Raw genomic sequence first — 26,759 nt, forward strand, 5'->3', positions numbered from 1 at the left:
CATTTATTTCCAGCAAATGGAAACCTGGTGTTATATGACCAGAAGAAAATAAAAAAGAGGTGGTTGGAGTGTGGTAGTTCTCCAGTGATTTTTGTGAGCAGCTGAAAACCCCTGAATTTCCACAGAAACGTTCTTGTTTACTGACAAACCCCCCAAACCTAACACTTTTCCAATTTTTAACAACTGTTCTTCAGTTACTTCTGGTTTCTGAAAATTAAAGCATCTTCAGATATATTCCTATTTTTCTGTCTTTTGGTTTTCAACCACTCCTTACTTACAGAATCCAGTAACTAAATCATCTTAGCAGAGACATAAATTTTAGCCAAAAAATTCAGTTAGAAAAAAAAAAGGCCCTTTTTTTGTTCCAAAGAAACCCTGGAAGGCAGCTCAACTTGCGATAATAATTGTAATATCAGACCGAGGTTCAAGACGAAACGTTGCTGCAGCCCAGCCCAGGTAGAGCCGCGCAGATGCCGTCAGTAATGCAGCCCAGCCTGCGCAGGGCAAGGTCAATGGGAAAGGTATCCCCGTGCCCTCCTCGCTCTATAGGACAATGAGGTCCATATGTTGCATGCGTTCCCGAGACCGTTGTGACTGGAAGAAGGTCAGCAACGCAGAATTATGGGGAGGAAAGTGAAAAAGCAAGAAGAGGTTTGCAAAGGCCAAAAAAGCAAGGCTTTCATTTTATATTCAATTTATCTTTTTGCCTCTGAAAAGGGCACAGAGGTTGGAAATTATGATTGAGTTTTTAAAATTTATTAATGGCAGGCTTTGTGGTTGCTAGGGGAACTTGACCCAACCAGGGGAAAAAAAAATGGCCCAACGCAGCATTATCAGGATTAATCTGCTGCCTTGAAATAGTTGGATCTCTCTTCATTGGCCTCACGAGTCCTTCCTGCGCTGCCTCGATCTCCACGACCACCTTGTTGACATGAGCCTACCACTTAATCCTTGGAAGGAAACCTAACCCTGGCCTCGGAGAGATGTCCCCGAGAGAGGGTAACCAGAGTGCAGCCGTGCAGGAGGTGAACCCCACCGGAGCCGGCGTTCGAACCTCCAGGCGCTTGCTCCCGTCAGACAATAAAGCAGCGAGCACAAGCGAGACGCTAATTTAACGGGAGGCTTGATTACACTGTGATAGGGCCCTGCTGGTTGTTTCCAGCAGACCCCTTTATAGTATTAGTATTTATTACACCCCATATTATAAGGCATGGGGATTTGCTTCTGTAGGGCAGTTTGGCTGAGCAATGAAACATAATGTTTCTTTTATTGCTCAATAAACACTGTTCTCTCTTTCACTGCTGCTCCAGCCCAGCTTTCTCAAGCCCGTTAAGCCTCTAACACAATAATCTTACCGCCCAGCAATGAGAGATTGCAGCTTCCAAACATTTTTGATTATTTCTGAGGCCTCCTACAGGCAAGATTTGTGGATAATTCCGTCTCTGGGACTTTCACAATCCCTACCTAAATTGGGGTTGGGTATTTTTAAAGGCTTTGGTCTTCTGGATGATGGGGTTCAGTGGTTTCTCTTCATCCCCCCTGAAAGAGAGAAGCAACCAAGTGTTGGTCTGAAGGACACAGCTGTAGAGCATCTGGTATTTTGTTTTTGTGTCCATGTATATCCACGTGTGGGTTTGCATCCCATGATTTAAGGCACCTGGTCTAGGCCAGGCGAAGTGCTGACAAGCAACCTACAGGCATCTTCCACACTTCTTTGCCAACAAATCCAAATCTTTTCCTGTGACATGCCCACCTCCGAGCTGTAACCAGCCTGGCCTTCTCCTCTGAGAAGACCAGTGTCTGCAGCATATTAATTGATAGTGTTATGAAGTGTTCAGCTGTCCCACCACGGTCAAGAACAAGATTTTCCAGTGTCGACTTCCCTTCTGCATTAGTTAATGTTTGGAAACTCGGTACATCAACACGCCGGACTCTGCACCGGCCTCTCATCACCTTGTACAGCTCCTAATGTGCCAGGCCGTTATCCCTCATGCTGTAACGGGATACAGCCATCACAAATACACCTCCTTGCAATAATATTGTGGACGGGTAGCATGTACAGCAGTGAAATGGAACCATTTTAGACATTGGTTGTACAGGGCAAATGATTAAGGACTTAAGAAAACCCCACTCTACAAGCTTTGAGGGCATGACCAAACATTGCAGACAGGGATGATGGTGATTACTAGAAACTTTTACAGGTTGCTTAGTTTAGAATTAGGTTTTTAATTTCAATTTCACATTTTACACTCAAAGTAGTGTTCAGCTTTTTTTTTTCTTTTTCCTTTTAATTTTAAAAATTACAGATCTTTTGGTTAGATTGTACCAAAATCTTGCATGAGGTTTGCATTTAGTTTGATTTATCATGAATGGTGACAGCAGTGTGTGCCACTGGAAACCCTCTTGCAAGAGACTGATGCTTTCTCCGAAGTTCTCATTGAAACATAACCTTTGTTCTTTCCTTCACACTGGACCATTTTAATTCTCTTTCTCCCTCTTTATTTTTGTTATCTTAAATAATTACCCTTGATCACTCTTTTTCACATATTTGTAGATCACTTTAATGTCCCCATAGGTCAATGCCAAGTATGACTACAGTTAGTGGTTTTAATCTCTTCTCTTTTTTTCAGTCCGTGCAGCTATCCCAGCAGGACCCTTATCCGTACGATTATGTTTTACGGTGCTTTCCCTCTCTTCTGCTAAGTGATAGGGTTTCTGTTTTATTTAAATACCAAAAGTATAATGATAGAATTATCATGCTGTCTTCAATGAACGTCATGGCAATTTCCATACCTGCCGTGACACTGCCAGCTTGTTCTTTCCCAGAGATTATCAGGGTACTGGATTTCTCTTTAAATGCACGTACACACATATTTATATAAAACTCCACTGCCATGTTTAGCTGCTTAAAATTGTTTCTATATTTTTCTATATTTTAAAAAAGCTATATTGGGAAAAAGATTATACAATCAACTTCAGCATAATTGAGAAAGAAGACCAATTTCCAGTAACATGTTTTTTGGCAAATGTAATATGGTTTAATTTTTTTTTTAAAGTACGAAGAAATTAAGAAATGTTAGTTACTGTAGCAGAAGTTTCTCGGCTTGCTTCTAAGACAATTCAGTTCTGCGTAGGAAATTTTGTCTTCAAACTGTGCAGTGGCCTTGCTCCTTTGATTGCTAAATGTTCCAGTGCCTCTTTAGGGGATGTTTGTTCTCATTTATTCCCCTCTGTAATTAGAAATAGTGGTTAGAATTTCTCTATGGATCTGATTCAAAGCCCACAGAGGTCAGCTGGAAGACGTGCATTGAGTTCCCTGGGTTTGAGTGAGCCCAAATTACCCTCAAGCTCTTCTTTTAGTTTACAGGCAAGTTAACATCTTCAGTCCAAGCTCCCAACCACTGTTATACATAAATGCAACCTCCGGGACCTGAGAGCAGCAGCATAGCAAACACTCCTGCTCAGAGCTCTTCCCCCTTCAAAGAACCACACACCTCTATTAAATGCTTTGTCCTGCTGACAAAGGGTTAAAAAATACACATTTTGAAAAGAATCCCTTTGAATCATGGCATGAGAGGGAGCTCAAATATTTTCTCAATGGAGAGTTAGTGGAATTTTCTATAGATCTGGGGTGAAAGAAAAGTCTTCAGAAAGTCTCAGAAGAAAGGTCCTTTGAAATGGCCCGACTTCTGTTATGATAAGCAGTTCGATAAGCCCACCCATGGTAAAGTTATTAGGAATTCATATCATATGGATCCCATTAACCTAAACGTTTGCTTTTAAAGTAAACTTCTCGGTACACGGCTACCACTAAGTCCAAGCACTTCAGGTTTGAGGATTGTGTTTTTACAAATGAATCTAGGGTTATCCAATCAATTAGCTGAATTCCCTGTGTAATTGTGCTTTAAATGAATCACCTGGTACTAATGAGACTGCTTTCCCATTAAAAGAAAAAAAGAAAAAAATATCACTGCCTTTAAGGGAAACACTTTAAAATCTGTGGAAAAAGTATCACGCAGTATATAGTTAATCTTTGGCACTCACTGCTTTGGGATATAACCAAAGCAGGTAGATTTGAAAGATTAGGCAGAAGGATTTTGGTCCTATGGAAGTCAAAATATCACTCAAGCTATTTTTAATTAATTATTACAAGGCCATCTGAAATCATTATTGAGATCAAAGCCACGTTACTTAGGTGATAATAAAAATATAGGCTCAGAAAAAGTTTGCAGCTTATTCTTAACAGGCAGGAAGCGGAGCAGTGCCATGGAGACGATAGATAGAAGAGGAGGAAGGAACGGAGGCTCGCTGAGGCTGAATGACTAGTGAGGGCTATGCAGAAATCCAGCTCTAAAGAGCTTGGAAGAGAAGCCAGTTATTGTAATCATCTTGCCTGCTACACTCTGTTGCACTTTGGAAGGGTTTAATACATAAGCTTTTGCCATGGAATAATTTATCTGTGTGCTATATTATTGCACAATTTAGACATATTATAGGCCTTATAGAAGCATAAAGGATTCCAGACTAAATGGGCTATTTGTCTGTCCCAGTCAGGCAATGCTTAGCTATCAGTGGTTTAGTGAAGGATTTTATCATTTAGCTTATATTGTGTTTCTAAACGAATTCAGTCGAGCAAAAAGAGAAAAAAAAAGCAATTAAGGCCATGCTATAAACAGAGGAGTCCACAGGCAGGAGGCTGCAGTGAATTATACGGAGCATACTTCTCCCAACCGCAACTTGATTGAAACAATTTACTGGATGTGTGCGTTGAACGACAGTGGATCTGGGTGACTGATGGGGGAGCACCGTCAGCCCTCCTCCTCCCAGCCAGCACACACTTGCTGCTCCTCCTGGGAAAGGGTCAATGCTTTGTCCTGCTCCGCTTTGCCCCTGTGCGAAGTGATGTAACGCATCAGACCCAAAGGGGCCCCCAAATCAGATATTAAGCATATTGTTGAAATTATTGTATGGGCTATTTTTGGTTCATTCGGAGGTCACTGTCCTTCTGTGAACAGGGAGTTATTAGATATTCCCCTGGACAAACAAAGAGATAATTACTCAGCAAAATAAAAGAAGGTGCTTAGAAGTTGGCAAACCAGAGAACATTTTTGTTCTGATTTAGAGAGGGTTCTGGTACAAATAGCTGGGATTTCTGGCATGTAAAAAGAGTCTGGTTGAACATCTACCCAACTATTTTCATTGAAGTGGAAAGAAATGAGAAACATGCACAAAGTACCTACTTCTGATCATCAAGGTGTTTTGATCTCATAAATTATGTCTGAAATTAGGCATGGACTGGAAAATGTGAGTGTGTTTTCTCTCGGTCTGGGAGCTTCTTGTTTTGAGAGAAGGAGCACTGTTCCTCTACCTTCACCAAATACTTTTTTTTTCTTTTTTTCTTTCCACCTCTGCTTTCTAACAAGTAGGTTTCTCTAGCCATTTATCAGAGGTGTCATGAGTATAGGATGGAGAAGCACCACATACCTCCCTTTCTTTCTCCTCTGGGTTTTCCTCAGTCTAAAACTCACCCTTAGATCCAAAGAGACCTGAAAACGTTCCAGTCTAAGGAGCAGGTTGACCTGCAACCTAATCTCATCCCAACTGTCATAACACTATGTTAGCCATGCACAGCTAATAAATCATAATAATGCTAGCTTAATGGACCAGGCTTTGACAGTGCCAGGATTAGAAGGGCACACAATAAACAAAGCGTGTCTGAGCAGAGAGGTACAGTAGAGCAGTGAAAAATTGCCAAATGATGCAACAAATCTTCTTCTGGTATTTCCATGGGCCCCTGCTATAGGCAGTGCTGGGGGGAGCTCAGCTCCCTCCCCCTGTCCCTCTTCTCTTCTGCCAGACCCTAAAGATAAGGCATGAGAAGCAGGGTTTGGTGTAGGAGCTCAGCCTGGTGTAACGTGCAGCTGAAGAGACAGGACAGGCTGTCTGGAGGGGTGTGAGAGGAGACTGGTGAATTACCTTGCTCCAGCAGGGTTTTGTCCCTCCAGCAGCAGGACTGCTCACCAGCAAGGCTGGGAGCGGGTGGCTCCATACGGGGAGTGCAGCCCGGCCGGCCAAGATGGGGCACTGCCCTATGCATGCCGCCAGGTTCAATGTAGAGGTAATAAGCAAGGAGGAAAAAATCCCATCAGAAAAAGATGTCAATTTTTTAAAGACCTCAGGATATCTTACTGAATAGGCATGTGCCCAAACAATTTTCCCTGCAACTCCTACAACTTCCGAAGCAAACACATGCATAGGTAGAAAAGCTGCGGAGAAGCTAGTTTTTACTAAAATGCTTTTGGCACCGAATTGTGCATCTTTTGGATACTGAAAGAGATTTTGACATTGTTTTCTTAACCCTGTCATGGGAAAGAGGGGGGATTTTTCAACCTTTGCTAATGATGGACAAGCCTGAAGACTTTTGATAATTTACTTTACAATGGGTAAATAGCTAAAGTAACCTTATCTGAACTAGCCAGGATCGTTTGGTCTGAATAAAGAAGCTGAAAGTCTCATGAGAACAGGACTTCTTACAAGTTTTCCATTATTTCCCCTTTCCAGTAGGAAAAGTGACACAAAGAGGATATCCTATCTTTCTGTATTTCAGCACCTCTGCTTCTCCTCGGAGCTGGAACCAAGAAGCTGCAAAATCATGTGAAACTAGAGATTGGGAATCATTTAACTGACCTTTTTGAAAGGCTTAAATGTGGCTGTATGTTTATCTGCATATCCACATAGTGACAGAGAAAGAACATTTCTTTGATGCATTTCTTCTGTTAGGTCCATTAATTTCAGTGGTGTTATTTCTACACTTACATATTTTGTTAAGAGATGAATCAGATCCCCCTTTATCCCCTATTTAGCAACATTTCTGCTGGTAGAACTGGGGCTTTCTTGGCAGAGGAGAAGACTTAATTCATCTTGGAGTCACCCAAAGAGGTGAAAGAAAGATCTTAGGTTACAAGTTGAAAGAGTAAATTGTCAACTCAGAGGAACTAATCTTAAGCCCAAGTGAGCAAAGTGTGGTTTAGCTTTCAAACGTGAATTTTCAGAATTGCTAGAAACATCCCTTTGCTGCAAACCCTTGGATTTCCAACACAAAAATTAAAACAATACAAGAGTTAAGTTCTGCCTGACCTGACTACTAATACGGCAACCCTCTATTTGTAAGAGGTCTGAGCTGAAAGAATAGACAACCTGTCATTAATAAAAGTGTGCACCTCCAGTCTGTAATGGGACCTTATGCTTTAGATTATGTGTATTCAGACAAAAAGAAAGAAAGGAAGAAAAAAAAACAAAGGAAAAGGGCCATGATCCGTGCTGATGCCGCATTTTTGTTATTAGTAGTGGCCCTGTCCCAGCCAGGAGCACATCGCATGCAGAAACCAAACCTAACCATTGAGCAATACACTGGGGGGGCTGGGGGCTGAAATCTCCATGTCTGGGCTTGCTCCAAGGTGAGCAGAGCAGTGTGATCTGGATCCACCCATGCTTCCGTGGCTCCAACAAAATCTGTTCACTGGGCCTTTGCATACAGTACATGCCAATGAAACCCAAAGCTCTTTGAGCAACTTCAGTGACTTCCTTGGTCTTTGGATCTGACTCTTGATAGTATCTTTGACCGGTAATAAGCGTGGGTATCTCCCCCAGTTCGTGCAAGGAGTCACCATCAGTACAATGGCTGCAAAGATTTATAAACTTCTCTGGTTCGGGCAAATTGGTAAATGTCTTTCCTCAGCTGATTCTTCGATGATTTTTTTATGTACGGAACTGCTGGAGGCTGGACCCCTGGAGTGCCTCAGGATGCTTGTGCCCATGCAACATCTAGCTCTTCCTAGGCCTAAACAGACGTACAAATCAGCTCTCGAGCACTTGCGGGTGCTCTGTTTTCTGGCATGCTGACTTTAGCATGGCTGCAGAAGAACCTGAGTTAGCTCTCTGCAGATCCAGACAGACTCCAGCTGGGCTTATTAGCCCAGTACAGCTCTGCCTCCACCCAGAGACAGCCAAGGCTCAGGCTGAACCTCAGTAAATCCCAAAGGCTGAGCCCCTGTGGGTGGATATCTGCCCATCTCCCAGTGCTGCCGTCTCTCATCCATCCAATACTTGAGTACCTGGTGAGTTCATTGCCCATTTTATGAGCTATTGAGTGCAGTGAACATGTGACTTAACTGTAATTGAGTTTTAACTGCTAGGAAGATATCTGATTTCTATTTGGGTACTGAGTTTTTTGGTTTCTCGAATTTTTATCAGGTTTTTTTGGAGTGCATATAGTATGTAGCTCTGATGACTAAGAAATGGGAGAGGACATTGTGAATTGCGAAGCATAAAAAGGAGGAAATGTAGATTAGTGATGTTCTCTCCTTCCAGAAAGAAGTATTTATGACTCTACCAACAGGTTATCCTGCTTCAGCCTTGTACAAACACTGTCTCCAACAGAGGGAATCTTGATTTTGAACAACTTGCCATCAGATGCAGTGTCCTGGTTCTCATTGCCTGGAATGGGAGGTAGTGCAGCTCAGCTCCCCACAGCTTGAAGACTTTGATGCTTGAAGTCCATGTCTGCATGCTTTCCAGACAACAGGAAAACTACTTTATGCAGATCCATTTACACAGTATCTCCTGAACCTCAGCAGCATTAGTCTTTGCAATTGCTGTCACTTAAAATTTATCCAAGCTATTATATTACCGCAACGTTGCTCAAATTCCTTGACTCCTGTTCCCTCAACACACATCTTCATCTAAGAGATCCTGGCCCTTCAGGCTGTTCCTCTTCTTTCCTTGCAATGTTTCGAACCAAAGTGAAATGAAGACTATCCTCCTGTTGACATTCTGATTTTGGTTGTGAAGGATGTTTTTTCTGCGAGAGCTGGAGTTTCCACAGGCAGCTAGCTGGGTTTGTTTATTCCCCGAGCATTTCAAAGCCTGCACTGTCCCGTGGCTCCACATCATTAGGGCTGCTTTAGTGCCTGACAAAAGTGCGGAGAAAAACCCCCTTGAGCACTGGGTGTTACAACCTTCTGCAGAGGAGTGGCCAACAACCTCAGCCTCCCAACGCTTGCCTGCCAGACCACGCAGCGCTAGGATGCTAAAATACGTTCTTTCCTGGCAGCACTCAAGAACGGCCAATTTAGTGGGAGAAGGAAGCTGGCAGAGCTCTGTCTGTAGAAGACTTTGAAATATTATGATTTTTATCAGAAATGACAACAACAAAAAGAGCATAAGCCAAGTATTCTCCACAAGCTACGCTTGTCTGCTGCCTTCCTCTACTCTCACCAACGTCATGGAGAGAATTTCCTTAGGTTTTCTCCAGCAGACAAGCAAGACTCTGTATAGAAGAGTTTGACTCAGTTACTGCAAACATTTTGGGTCCTTGTGTTTCTAAGGGGCAACGCATGTTTTCAGTAAATTATTGACAAAGCAAAAGTGTGACTCTTCTGAGGTCATTTAAGTGCATGAGGCTACATTCTTTCTTGCAGAGTTGGTGAAAGTAAACAACATTATTATAGATTTTGGTCATGCCCTGGCATCAGTAAGTATAGTTTCTGTGTTTGCCATATGCTTGCATTGAACTGGAACAGCAATGCGTACACAGGGAAATTGTTTAAAGAGCCAGTTCAACCTCAGTACTCGCTGTCAAAATTATGATGTACACGATTCATTCTGCTAACCACAAAAGAGTTTTTGTTTGTCAAGTGAAATAATGTGTAATTTGGTATATCATTTAGGAAAGCTTCCCTCCCCCCCCTTTTTTTCAGTATCCCACCGCAGGCCTGGAGACTGCAGCATCGGATTAGCGGATAGCATCCTGCAGCTCCACAGGACGACAGCGACTCGATGTGAGATAGGAGGCAGAGGAGGCATAAGCCAAGACTTTAAACTGTGATTGCAGAAGGTGGCTTGCTGAGCCAAATAAAGAGAAGAGGGAAAATTGACACCCCACAAGACATGGACAATTGTTGCCACCGGCTGGGAGGCCTTAAATTACAAACCCATTTTGTATATCCAAAAGCTTACACTTTCTATTTATATATCCCACTTCTTCTGTGCACCAAAAGTTGGATTTGGCAAATGCAGCTATTCCCTGCAGGCATATGGGTGAGGTTTTCTGCAGAGAAAATAAACTTGATTGTTGAAAACCTGTGTTTGCAATTAGCCTGAGTTTCAATATTCTCAGGTCAAAATAGATCCTTTAAAAAATCATAATGCTTTGAAACAGATTAATTTTCTTTCTGAAATGGTTATTGGATTAAAATGAAGTATTGAAACATTTTTGGTAAACAAGTCATAGCAAAACCTTTCAATAGAAATTATGGAAATATGGAAAGAAAGAAAGAATACAAAGTCAAGAGCTTAGGACAAAGTTTTTTGGGTTAAAGACTACCATTTCTGTTAAAAATCATTAGTTCTAAAAATGACAACCAGCTACATTAATCAGTTCAGCTACACTGAACAGGCCAAACCCAGTTTCCAATACATCTTTTGGGAGATTATTCTACGGTCTGAGCGATCTTTGCTTGGCAAAGGAGCAGGTATAAACAGTAAGAAACATTTTCTTTGGGGACTTTGGTAAGCTGGATGAGAATATAGTTCATAAATATTGTCACAGAAAGCTGTGTTTTGTCTTTGGACAAAAAGCCAGATTTTGCAGGGCATTTAGTGCACCTTAATTTCCTTAAGAGTGTGGAACAGAGGCTGGCATGAAAAAATAAATGAAAAGTCCCAGCCAGGGCTGAGCCAAGGAGGTCTCAGGAGCTGGGAATAATCCTTAAATTCTAAAGCAACCATTCAAGGGGACAAACTATTTTTAATCATCTATTTGCTATTTATATTTCAATGACATCTCCAGAACGTGCCAGCACAACTTCCACCTCGGACGGCCAGCTTGAGGTGAATTTTCATCTTTCCAGCAATGGAGAAAGAGTAAGAAATCAGAAATTACATTACAGGAATAAAAAAAATGGATCCAGAATAAAACTCGTAAGTAATTACTTAGGTCCTTGAGGCACACCAGCACAGCGCAAAAGAGCTTTGATAGGACTGAGAGCCAAAGCCTTTCTCCTCCACCTCGGACTAGAGCTACATCTGGCATTTCACCCTTGTAAGAAAACAGTGAGGGGCTTGTTCCAAGGAAGGTGCAAGGAGGGTAGTGAGAGCCCGCTCTGCATGCTCTTTGCCTTGAAATATTCCTTCACTGCATGCCCACTTGAAGGCCCCTTTATGCTAAGGAAACCTAGTATAAATAGGAACCATGCTCAAAGAGCCTGGAAAGCCATAGCACGAGAGTTCAAACCTTTCCAGTGCAGACCCTCTCAGATCAGAGCGGCTCTAAACCTCCGCCCGGGTTTCACCCCACTGTACAAAGCTCAAAGCTGCCGTGTGCTCATTAGCTTTGGCTGATGAGCTCTGCTAATTACTGGGGCTGTCGTGTTACGGATAGCAAGAACACCTAGGGCATGTTTTTGGAGGAGAGGAGGGGACGTCTCTTAGTTCCCTTCAATTTCTTGAAAAGAAAAAGCTTTTTTTTTTTTTCCTTAACCTTGAAGTGTTACTTGTAAATGGAGGCCAGAATTTAATTTCAGATAGTGTTACTCCACCTTGTGCAAGTGATTTCTCTTGACACTGCACTGACTACCCATGCACAAAAAGCCCTTTATGACTTACACACCAAAGAGCCTGAAGTATTTTTTGCCTCTCCGAAAATGACATTTCGTTCCCCTCCCCATCCCCCCCCCCCTTTTTTTTTTTATCACCTGAACACTGGTCTTAAAACCACAGCACGCAAAGGCCCCATGTGAAGTAGGGAAAGGCATTCAGCATCTGCTTATATCCCCAAACTGAAGCACCAGTGTGCCTAAAAAAGCTTGTATTTAAAGGCATTGCAGCTGCATCAGCTCATATTTCATCCAGCCACCAATTTCCTTTTCCCCCTGACAAACAGGCCTCAGAAAGAACCCAGGCCAGAAATTCTCCACGTTAGCGAAACATTTCCTCTTTCCCGTTCTCCCTTCCATTAACATTATTACGCTGCTCCTGGGAAAAGATGACTTTTCCAATCCAGGCAGCATATTTCTCTCTTTTCTTTCTCTCTCTTTTCTCCCTCTCTGGGCTAGTGGTAAGGAAAGAACTGGGGTGGAGATAACAGGGGGAAAAGGAATATGGGGGTGAAAGGAAATATAGTGTTTCTTCAGGAAGGACATCTTAAAATCTGCCTCCCTTTTTGCATGCAAATGCAGAGGGATAACAGCTCCTGGCTCTTCCCTCCACTGGGTGTGGGACACAAAGATGGAGAAAACCACAATGCTGGTGACAGCGTTCGAGGAGGGTCAGGTGCTCCCTCTGGGATCAAGAACTGCTTAAAGCCCATTTGACTGAGCCTAGGGGTTAAACTCATCCCAGGCCAGACCGCAGCCAGATCTACCTACAGCTAGCTAATAAGTCAATATTTGCAGCCCTCGGGATATTATATGTTGTTTCTAGACGGCCAGCAGCCTTCCAGATTTGCGCAATCCCGCTCGCCTACATCCCACCTCCACTGAAGGTCTCCATCCTCCCACCTTGCAGGACCAACCCTACGGCAGCTGTAACTCACGCGTCTTTACTGCCTGACATATATCAGGACCATAGCAAATGGGTTCAACCTACACAAGACCAAAACCAGATCTGATACAAAAATGAGTGATTATCCTGGGTATCAGGAGAGTTGCACTCATACCAAGCCTGACTTTACCACGTACATCTTTGCTACAGCCTGCTTGTATTTCTCTCCTCCTTCAAGAACTGGAAGGCAAAGTCCCAGAGGACAGAAAACATCTCACTGAAATGAGTGGCAAAGGACAGCTAGGTCATAATTCCTTGCCGCAGAGCAAGCGTGTCGTGACTGAATCATAAACATTCTGTTATGCCTGTAAAAAAGGTGAACGGCAGCATCTGCTCACTCAAAATACCCTCTGGCACTATTGGAAAATCTCTTTACTGTATTCTAAGGTTTTGAGGCAGCTCTTGTAAGTTCTAAGAGGGAATCATTTATTCTTCATCATTTTTCCTTAAAGTCCTAAAATACCTTGAGTTCAGCACATCAGAAGTCAACCTAAACAGCAGGTAGCTTTTCTGAAAAAGTGGATTATAAAGGGAGCAGTTTTCCAGTAAAGAATAGGCTTCACACAACATTTCCTGCAGGTACTGGTTGCTTAATCATGTGCTACCGGCTGAAGCAGGTATTTTTGATCAATTAGAATTTATGTAGTTTTAGCAAGTTGTGGTGATAAACACAAAACATGGCCATGGAACTGGGTGAAAAATCAAAACTTAAAGAAGTCCAGGAATGGTTCATTTCAAGAGATCAGACTGAGTGAATGTACTTTCTGTTGTTCTATTCCACTTTGACTTTGTAATTTTGTTCTAAAAAAATCTGCATAAATTGCCATTTGCAGTGAGAAAGGCAAGAGTCATGGCAAGCCAGACCCCAGAACTTTTTCCTCCAGGACTGGCAGAAAGGGGCAGCTTCTCTAATTGCTCTTTGTTGTGTCCCCTGTCCCGTCCCCGTCCCGTCCCCACCTCCCCCCCCTCCCTTTTTTTTTTTTTTTTTTTTTTGTGTTTTCTTACTTGCTTTTCTGTTTTTGCTTTTCACTCTGAGTTGGGAACTTTGTTCAGACAGACCTTCCCTTGTGAATGGTTTCAGTTTCAACAAATTGCCATTCTGTGACACCCCGCCAAATAAGTACCTTGGAAAACTCCCAACCACCTCTCGTCTGTACGCTGGAGCACATTTCATTTCCAAATCCTCGGCTAGCCATGGACCAAACCATCCGTGGGCGTCGCTCCCTTGACTCCAGGGCATCCCCTCTGCGAGGCAGTTGGCCCCTCGTTATGGAGAGGCAATTTGTATCAGAGGAGCGCAGTGGTTGCGGAGGTGAGATACAGACTCAGCTGAAAGCTGGGGAGGGTTGGTGTTTCGGCAGTATTGACAACAACAGAGTATTGATATTGTGTCTGGTTTTGATTTAGAGCTAGTTGCAATGTCACATTTTAAATAAAATTATTCCTATTTTCTAGGGCTTGAAAGAATGAACTGTCTGTTTTTGAAGGTTGAATGCAGGCAATCCTCTCAACTTTACGGCTTTATCGCCTTCAGACAGACAATACTGTTATATTTAACAGTGCCTGCAGAAATACGAAGTCACTGATTTTTAAAAGGAAACATAAAAGTATTGATAATGCCAACATTTTGTAAAAAATGTCATTTTCCAGAACGGATTGTTTTTCAAGGGTAACATGCTTGTAGTGAAAAAGTGAGGTGAACTTACATCTTTTTTTCACTAGGTGTAAGAATAAATCTATAATTAAAGTGCAGCAGATACATAATGAAAAGCAAAAGCATTAGATGCAAATGGGCTTGGCTAGACAACCCAGGTTAATCCTTTAGTTGCATATTGTGCACATCTTGATGGCTGATTCTACTAAGAACCCCTGAACGTGATCCTTGACTTAATTTTTTCTCTTTAAATTTATACTGGAACAGCCTACACAACATTTTTGAACCATGTTTTGACTGATTTTTATTTTTTTTTCATTTTACCTCACATGGTTACTATGACCAGTAAGAATAATAAAAATAATAAAAACAATGTTAAAGCTATGCCTAGAGAAGCTTTACTTCAGCAGTCCACCAATGTCAAAATACCATTCTTAGCCGTCCTCATTTTCTGTCACGTGGTTAAAGATTTTTGCTTCATGCCTTTCTGGTTAGAGATGTCTTGTTTGAGAATTCTATTTCGTGCATGTCAGAGAACAAGTATGTTTTTTATGACATTTATGAATGTGACCAGTCTGGGAACATGCTGTGTGTCTGGTCAGGTTTAAGCCAAAATTTAAGTCATTGTAACTAGAATTTCCAATTTTGGTGATAGCTGATACATCTGGTGGGGTCAATAAATTGGCAAAGTCATCTTTTATAGTACAAAAAGGTAACTGCTGTTTTATAGGAATTGTCAGGGCGAGGTTTTATTATCTAAGGTATTAATCAGAATGACTCCTTCTACCTTCCCCTGCCTTTCCTTTTCGTTAAGCTAGTCCTATAAAATTCATATTAACTGTAGTATTAAAACAAACAAAAAAAATGCATATAGATTCCAAATGCCTGTCCCAGAAATCAGTTTTGCCCTGAAGTGCAAGAATCAATCCTGTAGCATCAAAACATCAAAGAATTACAGTTTTATGTTGTATTAAGCCTGTCTGTCTTATTTCAGCTATTCTAACACTCCGAAATACATGATTGAGAGCTGTTAACTCCCAACGATACGCTCCTGGCAAGCAAGCTTGAGGTTTTTTTAATATTTTATTTTAATTATTTTTAGTTTATAGCTCAGCAACTCGACTGACCCAGGGGAACACTTAAACTAAATTTGATAGATGTCAAGTTAGAAAAAATAAAGACAGCAGTGTTCTTTCTCCCTGCAATTACAAATGTTTGCTGGAGACTTTTCTGACAGTATTAAGCATAGCAGAGACCTGGGGAGAGCGGGGAGGGATGTCGTACCCCTTTGCTGAGGTCACTTTGGCTGATGTTCTCCAGAACCTGGAAGGGGAGGAGGACTAGGACACCTACTAGTAGCAGTTGCTCCTAACCCCAAATACTGTGGGTTTGCTTTCCTCTCCCCCCCGCCCCCCCCCCCCCCCCCCCCCCCCCCCGCTTTTGCCTGAGTCCTGATGTGCCTTGCATCAACTGGAGGAGCTGAAAAGAGAGGGCTTGTTTTTTCAGCTGACATTTGGAGCTGTGGAGACCTGTGAGATGCCCCATAGATGGGCTGAAAAACCCTCAACAAAAACATAGAAATTGAGCTTAACGAGCTGCAAAGCAGCGAGGAAATGCTCCAGGAAACTATGCAAAAGCCTGCTTTTGAAAGTCTACCTGAAAAGAAAGTAAAAATCAGAAACATAATAATAATAAAAAAATCAATCTACTGTTTTCTAGTCCATTTTTTTCCTTGTAAACCAAAATATATGAAGATACTGTAAAATACACTGATGCAATCAGTGAGAAAGAGAAAAACTAGTCTTCACCAAGTTCTATAGGAATTATTCAGAGGGGAAAAATGTTGCATATCTCCAGTATAATATGCTGGCTAGCTGCATAAGGGAAAAGGAATGGGTTTTCCAGTCTTTTATCATTAGATCACTGGCTCAAATCTCTCCGAGGGACTTCATCCAAAACTCAGTGAAATCAGTGGGAGTCTCATTACTCTGAATCAATACCCAGGTACACAACAAGAAATGAATAACAGAAATTATTAGAAAATAACTCCTGAATTTTCATATATTATTTTAAAAATGTTCAGAGCTTTCTTTGAACCAGAATGAGGGGAAAGATTTCTTAATGGTCTGATCATTCCGTAGTTCTTTTCAATATTTGTTTTTGGGTGATCCCTACCCCTTCTACTGTAAGAAGATCTGCTTCTTATATTTTATCACTGAAAAAACCTTTTTTGCTGTTTTTCTGTTTATAATGAAAAAAAAATCAGAATTATATCTATGGGAGTGGATCATTTTTCTCATTGAAAGAAAAGGCTGAATAAGAAATGCTGCACAAATTGGTATCATATGGAGCTGTTTCATGGTTCATGTGAATTCACCTGATGCTGGCCCAATTTGGCGGAATTTTCTGAGTGAGGTAGTATTGCCAGAGGGTGCCCACAGCACAAAGATCAATATCAGAAATTCCCTGAGCCCTACATTTTTCTAAGCATAAAACCTGAACTACATTCTTCTGCAGGAGATGTCCCTTCCATTGTGGGAACCAAAGCTGGTACTACACTTGCTAACGATTTAGAGTGTTTTCGCTATTTTCCAGTCTCATTAATTAATTTCAAGGTAAACCCTTCACTGAATGGGCATGTATTTTTATAACACATTGAGGAACACATACTTCAAGTGAAATACAAGCTGATTTATTTCTATAACCATAGGGAGCAAGAGTATTCCCTCCATATTTTTCATCCCAGCTTTCAGACAAATAAATCAACACACGTATAGATATATATTTACAATACTTGGTAACAACAATAACAAAAAAAAAGTTGAGGCCATCTGAATTATTTCATAATCAGGCAGGTAAAGTGGCTTAGCAGATTATGAAACCACGCTGCTGCCAAATTGTTCCATGATGATAATTATTTGCCTCTGTTCTTTAATTCTGGGTGGGCAACATTGCTTTTCCTCTGCCCACTGGAAAAAAAAGCAGGATGGCTCTCCCTTTGGTTTTTGGCTTAACTGCACACATCTGGGTTTTGTATCAAAAGAAATAAATATCAGACCTAATTAATCCTCCGAGGCTGCTGGGTACTGACTCCTGAGCAACACAGACTTTAATTACAGCTTCAACCAGGCATAGTGATGGAGGCAGTTGTAGAAGGCTGACTGTTGATTTAATGCAGTATATCATGTCTAAAAGTATCTGGAACAACACTGATTTACATCAGTTGAATATTTGGCTCATTTGAGACTCTCTTGGGAAGGAGAGGGGGGATACCTATATACATACATTCACCTTAATTTGTTCAGATGTGGTGTGCAGCAAACTGTACTGCAGGACACTTATGAAATCCAGGGACCTTTTTATAAATGCAGTTTGATGAGGTTAAAATATTGAAATTGCTTAATTGGGAAAAAGTAAAGAGATTATATATTCTTTCAAGAAATCCAAACTACTTAATTTGCTAGTCCCTTATAAAAGTTTATTTATAACTGATAACATATATATAATGATTCTACCAGAAGGTAAAGTTCCTATATTTCAGGCAAAGGAGTATCTAGACAGCAGTATTCTGATTAGTTTTACATCTTTTCTAATTCAGCTAATTTAGAGATAGGCTTGAGGGATTTAGTTGAGCAGCAATAAAACTTGTCAGGAACGGGGGTCTGTTATGTTTTACAATTCAAAAGCTGTCTGTCTCTCTTTTACTCCCTCCTTTTTACTTTTCTTTTTTTTAAAGACATTAAAACAGTTTTGATTGCAAATATATGAGTGAATTCAGAGCAAATGAAAGTAAAGAGACTGTTAACACTGGCCTCGGTACAGCCAGGCTTTGTGCAAGCTTCCCCTCCCTGCCAAGGCACCTCAAGCCTAGCTTGCAGCAAACCTTGTTATTCTAGTCCCGGATTTATCTAGCGAGGGGCTGCCAACGGTACCAAATCATGTGGTCGATTTTTGTAACGAGGACTAATGAGACCACCATACTTATTTTCCCTCCCAACCAGAGCCTGAACCGGAACCAGCATCCCCAGAGGTTCAAACCTGGTGTATTAATCCCCTGCAAAAGTCCGCCTGCCTCCCCACTATGCCACCTGAAGTCATACCCATGAATCCAGGCTGGTTTTGTTGTGCTAGGCAGCTGTGTGTTTACATGACTATCCATCTATTACAGGATATTATTTTTCCAGTGGAGAATATTTCAAATATTTCCAATGAAGTTCACCCCCCGGCTTTTTTATTGGTATTATTTAAAATAAATTAAAAAAAGGGAAGAAATAAAATCATACCACAAAAATCTATGGTAAAGTAAAAAAAGGCAGGGAAAATCGAGGATTTAAAGATGAAGCTGATACTGATATTTGCTCCATTACATGATGGTCCTGGTTGCTGTACAGATCCTAGTCAGAAATCTTCAATTACATGCAGCATTTTCTGAAATTCCTTGCATGTGCCTTAATGTCACACTCTTTTACATATATGTCATATGAAGACAAAGCAAGAGAAACCTCTAAATAAATAAATAGAATCTTTACCATTGACGTCAGTGTACAGTTTTGCTTTCTGAAAGCATTTCAGAAACACCAAGGGTCAGACTCATTGGTGTAATGGCAGGAATCAATGGCGTAAAGAGCTCATTCAATCGTAAGGTCTTTGAGAGTCACTGCTTGCTTGTACCCGCTCTGTACGTGCCCTTTACGGACAACCCAGGACCTGCCACTAGCTCTGATTTAAATTTTCAAAATTCTTTGGTAAAAAGAAAGAAATAAAATCACAATTATCTAAAGGATAGTCCCCGCTAGTCTTGGGCTCCTGAAGCCCCTGTGAAAGAGAAGCGATGGCTGCTGAACGGTCACTGCCAGGAAGCACACAGATGCCATCACTGCTCGATCAGCCCTTCCCGGCTGATAAGACTCTCTTTAGAACCTCAAGTCAAGTTCCTCTTACCCTGATACGTTCAAGTGGTCACTGGCATGCTTCTGTTCTCCATGTCTGCCTGCAGGGCTCTGTTTCTCTCCCGTTTTTTTCCTTGACTGCAGTAGCTCCGGAGGCAGGAGAGCGTGGCCTCATCGGTGCTGCTCTTCTCCGGTACGAGTGAATCTCCTACCAACAAAGACCAAAGGCAACTTTTTAATATGAGTGTGGAATGCCCATATTTGTATTTAAATGTTCATTCTACATTTATCAATGATATGTAAGTGCCTTGTTTTGGCACATACAGAGAATACAAAAGTATTTCCTAATCACCTTTCTCCACAAAGGGCACCATTAGTTTTATTTTAACTCTATTCACACCTAAAAAATCATAGATACAAATGCATGTTTGGACACTGGGGCAAAAGGTACCTAAGACTGCCACCCTTAAACTGAGATTTTTCTTCTTACATACTTATTTCTCCAGCTATTTGTGGGATCAAGCAACCCACATAAATTAAGAAATAATAAACATATTATTATTTAAGATATTTTTATATTTATATAATAAATTTTTTAATGATATGGGTCCTACAATAGTTCATTCTACTGACTCTTTGTCCTTCTGCTGAGCAAAGTGAAAACCTTTTATACTAATGAATAATTGTATTTGGACTCTTTCTAGCTCTCCATTACAATATCTGAATACCTCATTGCTTCCAAACATGTATTTGTTTAATAAGAAATATGAAAAGACCCTATTTGACAGGTGTAGAACTGGGAGACTAGAAGCTAACAGAAAGGTTATTCAGCTCAAATACGTCCTTGTAAGTGAATTATCAATGTATAGCACAAATACTACTGCCTGTGGAACCACAACCTACCTGCCTTGTTCGCTCACTCAAAAAAAGCCACCAAATTATTGCAGTCAGAAAGCCATGTTGCAGCCGCAGATTTCTCCTCCCTCTGATCCAATAAACCATTTCCAAGAAGTATTCCACATGGTCCAGAGGTTGGTACAGAGGGAGGGACTAGTGGTATGAACAAAGATACAGAAACTTGTTCACGGAGTCACCTATCTTCAAAATTAAATTTGACCTTCTGTTTTCATTTTCTCTTTATCTTTAAAAACAACAGTGAAAGGAGAAAGCAAAGTTTGGAGCACTTTCATGCAGTAAAGGAGCAATGCAGGTTTGGCTTACACAGGGAAAATTTGTTCAGTGCAGTGAAATATTCATCAGAGACACTGCATTTCTCAGAGTTGCTTAAATAGTTCAGAAAACCCATCTGATTAGGCACTTTGCAAGTAAAAAAAATCTTGTTTGTTAAAATAGGCTTTAAATGTCAAATTAACAATTTATGACTCAGAATTGAACACAAATAAATAGCCGGCTGCATACTTGGAACAAATTATTTTTTATTGTGCAATTAATATTGCTGAGATCGCTATTTAAAATGTGAATGAATTTGTCTTTCTGGTTTGAGCATTATTGGTAGCGATGGTGAGGGCAGCACTGAAAACATTTGCTGGGATGTAATTTTGGCAAAGGACAAGCGCTGGGATGCGAGAGGCTGGTTGAATACCCTGCACCCTTGGAACCAGCCTTACGGCACTGAAAGTGCTCAATTCTGCCAGCAGACATGACCGTCGGTCCAATTTCATCCTGTTTATTCAGCTAGCAAATATGTAGTTAAGGTGGGACTGACTGTGATCTAATTCTTCTGAGAGAGACTCGCAAATGTCTTGCCAAAAGAAGCAACAAGAGGCATTGTTATCATTAAGAGCTTGTAAGTCCTTTGTCGGTGTTGCAAAGATCATCTTCTCGAGCGAACACACAAACCAGGTGGATGCTTCCCCCAAGGTCCTGTTTTAACAGTGTTCAGGCACATAGATGGAGCTCCAAGGCATGTTTAACCATTTGCTTACAGTAAACATATGCTGAAATAATTTTCTGCATGAAGATAGCTTGCTGAATTGGAGGTCAAAAAAAAGTCAGGGTGCACTTCCAGTGTGTTTCTGGAGAAATTATGCAGGAAATTAATTGATAAATGTTTTGCAAACTGCGGTCAAGGATTGCAGCTGATATAAATCAGTATTGCTCCATTGGTTTTGAGGATGGAGAAGCTGGCTCAGTTTTTCAACTAGTTTATCCACCAGGGATAATTAAGAACAAAATGGCAAAGCTGTTGGACCTCTCGTGTGTGACCAGGCAGTTGCTTTAGATCATGCCATGTTACCGTAGGGACTTCTATATGTCATCATGAGACTGCATAATAAGGTTTAGAACAAATATAGTCTTTCACATATTCGTTGTATTATCCGTGTAGAAATTCATCTCAACCAGATGTAATTTAGCAAGTGGAGGAGGTTTCATGGTTATTGGTTACATCATCCAAATCCACTTGAGAAACAGTTTGTGAACGTCAGAGTTTGGCACAGCTTTAGAAAATTTCATAACCCTTTGGCGGAGGAAGCTGACCAGAAATATTCAGTGATCAGATTTTCAAAGGTGTCGAACCTCTGCAGCTCTTCACATTTCCATAGCAGTGTTCCAGGGTTTGACACAGCTGAGAATCTGTTCGTTATCTTCTATATATTTCTTTTATGACTCCCTTAGAAAAAAATGGATCTCTGCAAGCTGCATCTTCCAGAGAAGACAATGCGGCCAGCTTTGCCTGTGCCCTTTAGGAGTGCACACAGCTTAAATGCAGGCTCACGCCAGCCTATAGGTACTGGCACCCCTAAACCACTGCCCGACTTCCCAGCCTGTACCAGTCCAAAACTTGCAGGTCTTTCTGCACTCTTGTTTATATAGCTATTTTTAAGTATGTAGTTTTAGGAGAAAAATTAAGGAATTCTGCTGTGAGCTTAATTTCTTGCCCTGTGGATTTGCATACGATTTCTACAGTATAGACATCCACTCCAGCTTTCCCTTTAAGGAGGACATTAAACCAAATATCTGCCTCTAACTATTTTTATGAAGCACGTAGGAAGTTAATATTTTGGGAGACTTTGGCCCATTGATCATATTTGACAGATGGATACACAGATACAACACAGACACAATGATTGCATAAGCCTTAAATCCCTGAGGAGACCAGCTAAAAAACACTTTGCCAGGAGCACTCACTCATTTACCAGCAGTTACAGAACTGCAGGTGGGAGGTTAGATGGACTGTGTAGCTTTGGCTTTGGGCAGGAGTGGTTTGCCTGTATAAGTGGAAAACAAAATAGACATTAAAAATGTGTGAAATGGGAAAGAATCAGAGCTGTCAATAATTTATAATTAAGCCAGAAGAGATGATTGCATACATCTAATCTGCCTGCTCAATATGCTATGTGTTCCTATTTGTATGTGACATACGTTTTGAAAAAAAACACCCAATCTTATTTACAAATGTTTTCTGATTGACTTTTTCAATGTTTTGTGGTTTTTGTTTTCTTTTCATTATAATCAATTTGTTCTTTTCTATTATGGCTTGATTATAAATATGGCATTTTGGCGATAGGTGACAGAACCACTCCGGGCCAGATGTGCTGGCTGCCTGTGAAGGGCTTGGCCATAGGATGTTAGTGGTATAAAGTAACAGGAAACCTGAGGAATATCATAAATCAGACTTTTCTGACTAGGTTTTTTGTACAGAGTATAACAAAATGTATTGAATAACTTAAGTATGTGTGAGCCTCCTGCCTACCAAATTACCGGGGTCTGCCAGTGGAAAGCACACTAATTTGATGTTGGCCTCAAACAGAAAATTGTTAAACGAAAATTAGGTTTCAGCATTTTAACAAAAAAATCGGCTTGGAGTTCAGTGTTAACAGGAGCCTAAGGATTTAACGAACTGTAATGAAAATAAAGAGAGACACAATTCTTGACTTTCTAAGCCCCAGTCCTGAGAAAAGATTTGTACTTCTGGATCCCAACGCAGTGTGAGGGACAAAGCATGTACCAAAGGGTGGGTTTTCTTTTTCTCTCTCCTGCCATGGATTTTATAAGGTCATAGGTTGACATTTTGTACTTTTCTACACTTCTATTGACTCTTATTAACAATAAACAGAAGGTACCGGGCCAAAGTCATCGAATACATGACAGAGTGTTTTAAAATATTGAGCCTCCCGCAGGCAAGGGCATCAGAAGGGGCTGAGCTCAGAGGTCCCCTCACCTGGTGTCCTGGCTCCGTCCCTCCCAGTGCAGGGCACTTCAGGAGAGGTACGAGAACTACATCTGAGCTACTCCCCGTCGGGGAGCTGTTTCCAGCCCCGACCGGTGTAAGCAATCGCATTTCAGTGACACCCCTGCAGATAACCCTGCCTATGGCAGCGCAGCTCCTCATCTCACCAGCTAAAATCAGTTATTGCAAATTGGTTCATCCAAGGCTTTAATAAAAAGATGTTCTATTCTTATTATCTAGTTTGAGGTCTTAAAAGGTTGCCTGTTTCTCTCCCAGCTCTTTTCTACTCAAGTGAAGGAAGTACAAGAAGCTGAATGCCTTTTTTTCCATCTCATAACCATTCTTTTTTTTGGACACAGTCTTCTTTCAGTCTCCTCCTTTTGGCCATTTGTGGAGACAGCCTGACATGCTGATGTATTCTTGTTCCCTGAAGTATGGGTCCCACATCAGTGGCTTAGCATCCACACCTTCTCAGATGCCCATGTTTTCCCTTTCAGAAACCACTGCAAAGTCACTTTTAAACTTATTAAGTTAATAGACTTACAGCGGATTGGCCCAAGTTTTACCATTTCCTCCACACTGTAGATGGGTTCTGGTCAATTCGAGGTGCTCACTTTCCTGCCCTTCCTCTCCCTTTCTCCGTGGTGTCGCTCCATGATATACATGTACATGGACCTCCTCCTACACCAGCTTCTTATGGCTGTGAGAGCAGTTAATACATTAAATGTTAGAAAGAGCTCGTACCTGAAATGCATCTGCAAACCTTAGTCCTGGGCCATATTTCTTATACTTTTTTTCTTTTTTAATATATATTTTGGTTTCTGGCAGAGATACAGGGAGCGAGTGTGGCGTGCAGCGTGCAGCGTTTCCCAGACTGTGTAGCTTGGCACCAGAAAATAATTTCTTCGGAGTTCAAAACCTGTCAGGATGCTCTCTCGAAACCGCTCCACATTTAAGACGTGTAACACTGAAATGTCACTTTTGGAGCCCAAACCGGAGCGCCTTCAGCTTTCTGATTGGCAGAAAACTGACTGTTAAGCTCCAGGGAATTTCTACTACAGCTGTAAACTTTCAAAAATACTTTGCTGCTGCAAAAACTATAGAGTGTGGTTTAAATGAACAATATGCCCTCTTCATACCTCATCGCCAGAAAGAACACGCTTTCGACTTCAGCATGAACAAGCCATGGTTTGATTTTTTAATTTTTTTTCGCCCACACAAAACAGGTTAAGCAGTTTTTAGTCCAGTTTCTACCTGTCACACAAAAAGGACTATATTCCAGACATCTCTGGGAGGAGGAGGAGATGATACAGATGCTTGTGCAGATGTTTGGATCCTGTTCTCTTAATGCTCTATGCAGGATGAATTTAACCTCCTTATATGCCTCACAGAAGACTAGATCACAGCTCTATTCCATCCCTGGGATCTTGGAGAAAGCCAAGTCTCTAGCTAATATGTTTATGTGACATTCTGAGCTTGGCTCTCCTCTGTCCTTATGGGCCAAATCCTAATATGACCCAGTGCTCTCTCACATCAACTGGAGTTTTGCCTGAATAAAGTATAAGTTAAAACTAAGCAATGCCTCCGGGTTCCAGGCCAGCGATTCCATTTCACAAAAACTCATTGTATTATAAAAAGATACATCAGCTTCAGCCCACTGCAGGGTGGTTGTGGGTTTTTCGGGGGGGGTGGGGGGGTGGTTGTGTTTGGGGGTTTTTTTTGGTGATGATTCTTTAAAATCTGAAATAGGAGAAGGCAGGTCTTCTCCCACTCTGGGGGCTACACCCTTCCCTGACCAAACCTCCGCTCAGCAGGACCCAAATCCTTCCCGAACCAGTTGTGTCTCCAGGGGCCAGAGGTGGTTGGAGCTCTGTTCCATTGCAGTTGATAGAAAGATGTCTCCTGAGGTTGCCATGGGCTGTTTCAGGTCCTATTTACTTATAAACAAATCTCAGCTTTTATTCCAGCCTTACTTTAATCTTTACTCCTATATTCTCTCCCTGCACCTCATTCAAACCCAAGAAATGACTAATATATAGGAACAATCCTGACAGCAACGTAGGAAGAGCTAAACAGTCTTGGGAAAGGAGATGACAGCTCTCCAGCTGAAGAAAGGCTACTGGAAAATACACAGGAAAAACCTCAAGCACCGATTCCCAGTGAGGGCTGCATGCCTTGGGTTTACCTGTTGCCTCCGCAGTGTCCACACTTGTACAGCCAATTCTGGCAACATATCTCACAGTTCCTGATGTCGAGTCTCTCTGGACAGCTGGGGCTGCTGTGGGACATCGGGGCTGCCCTTTGCAGGGAATTGAGAGGAAATTCCCTAGAGGACTCTCTGCCCCTTGCACGATACATCAATCCCACGCCACATCAGTGGAGACCCCAAGCTTGAACCTGTTGGCTGGATGAGCTCCTTTTGGTTGTGAGGGGTAAAACCCTGGGTGGACTGTGGGTCTGTAGAAAACGTTGTGCACGTGGCAGTATCCCTGACACGTTGAGTGTAGTCCGTCTGTCTGGCCTCTGTGTGGGAAGATGTGCCCCTTTGCATGGGGGTCGTCTTCCCCCGAGGCTGGATGAGACACAGCTTTGCTGCTTTCTGAGCTCTCTTGCCAGCAACACTTGACATAATTTTGAGCCCAGTGAAGACAAGAAACCAGTCAAACTCATCTTTGATGTTGATCTCTTACGTGTGTATTTTGGAGGTGCCATTGAGTCTCTAATCACAGTGCTTCGGCACTTTAACTGTGCCTTCTGCTTTTGAAACACATTACAGCCAAATGACTGAGTGATCACCACAGTCCCATGAATGAGCCGGGTAAGTAAGACTGCGCATGGAGAAACCGGGAGAGAAAGAGAGACCACACAACAAGTAGTGTGAGCTGTGGGATTAGACACTGGGATTTTTCTCTACGCACAATCCACGAGGCCATGCTACCCTGTATGATCTCATGAAATAAGTATATTTTCCATCTGCAAGGAACTCCTAACAGTATCAGCTAAGAGCAAATTAGCATGATCATTAGCCACTCTTTGAATGAGGCGGCTGCCAGGAAGCCTGTGTGTATGTTTGAGGAAGAATTCCTAATGTCTGTGTGTCTGGAGGAGTATAAATTCTTCTGTTCCCCTCCAGTAGCCTAATTAGATTTTACTCTGTTTATTAGAAGAGTTCAGTTGCTAGCCTAACATGAAATAAAATCTGCGTGATTAAGAAGTCACGAGCAGTAAAGTTTACAGTATGCTGTTAGAAATTTTCCTTTCAGATCAGCAACGATGAAAACCTTCAGTGTTAAATAAAGTGAAAGCAGGAGTGTGCTTAGATCCGGCAGCCAGTATCAAAACAGAGTGTCAGGGATGGAGAGAGGGTGGGAAGGGGGTATCATCCCATTCAAATGGTACCTGAAATGAGAGAATTACTGGAAAA

General features: G+C 41.6%; 1 long non-coding RNA gene across 2 annotated transcripts in view; it reads right to left on the reverse strand.

Moving 5' to 3' along the window:
• LOC119157617 overlaps positions 1–26,759 on the reverse strand; it is a 58,244-nt gene that overhangs the window by 12,543 nt on the left and 18,942 nt on the right. The window contains exons 3-4 of one of the 2 annotated variants that reach the window (XR_005107604.1): positions 19,196–19,351; positions 3,027–3,230 (exon numbers count right to left, since the gene is read on the reverse strand). This is a non-coding gene — a long non-coding RNA (uncharacterized LOC119157617). Of the gene's footprint in view, positions 1–3,026; positions 3,231–19,195; positions 19,352–26,759 lie in introns of those variants that run through there. The other variant, XR_005107605.1, reaches the window with a different exon arrangement.

The sequence above is a fragment of the Falco rusticolus genome, chromosome 15 (assembly GCF_015220075.1).
Source record: "Falco rusticolus isolate bFalRus1 chromosome 15, bFalRus1.pri, whole genome shotgun sequence".
Classification (NCBI taxonomy): Eukaryota; Metazoa; Chordata; class Aves; order Falconiformes; family Falconidae; genus Falco; species Falco rusticolus.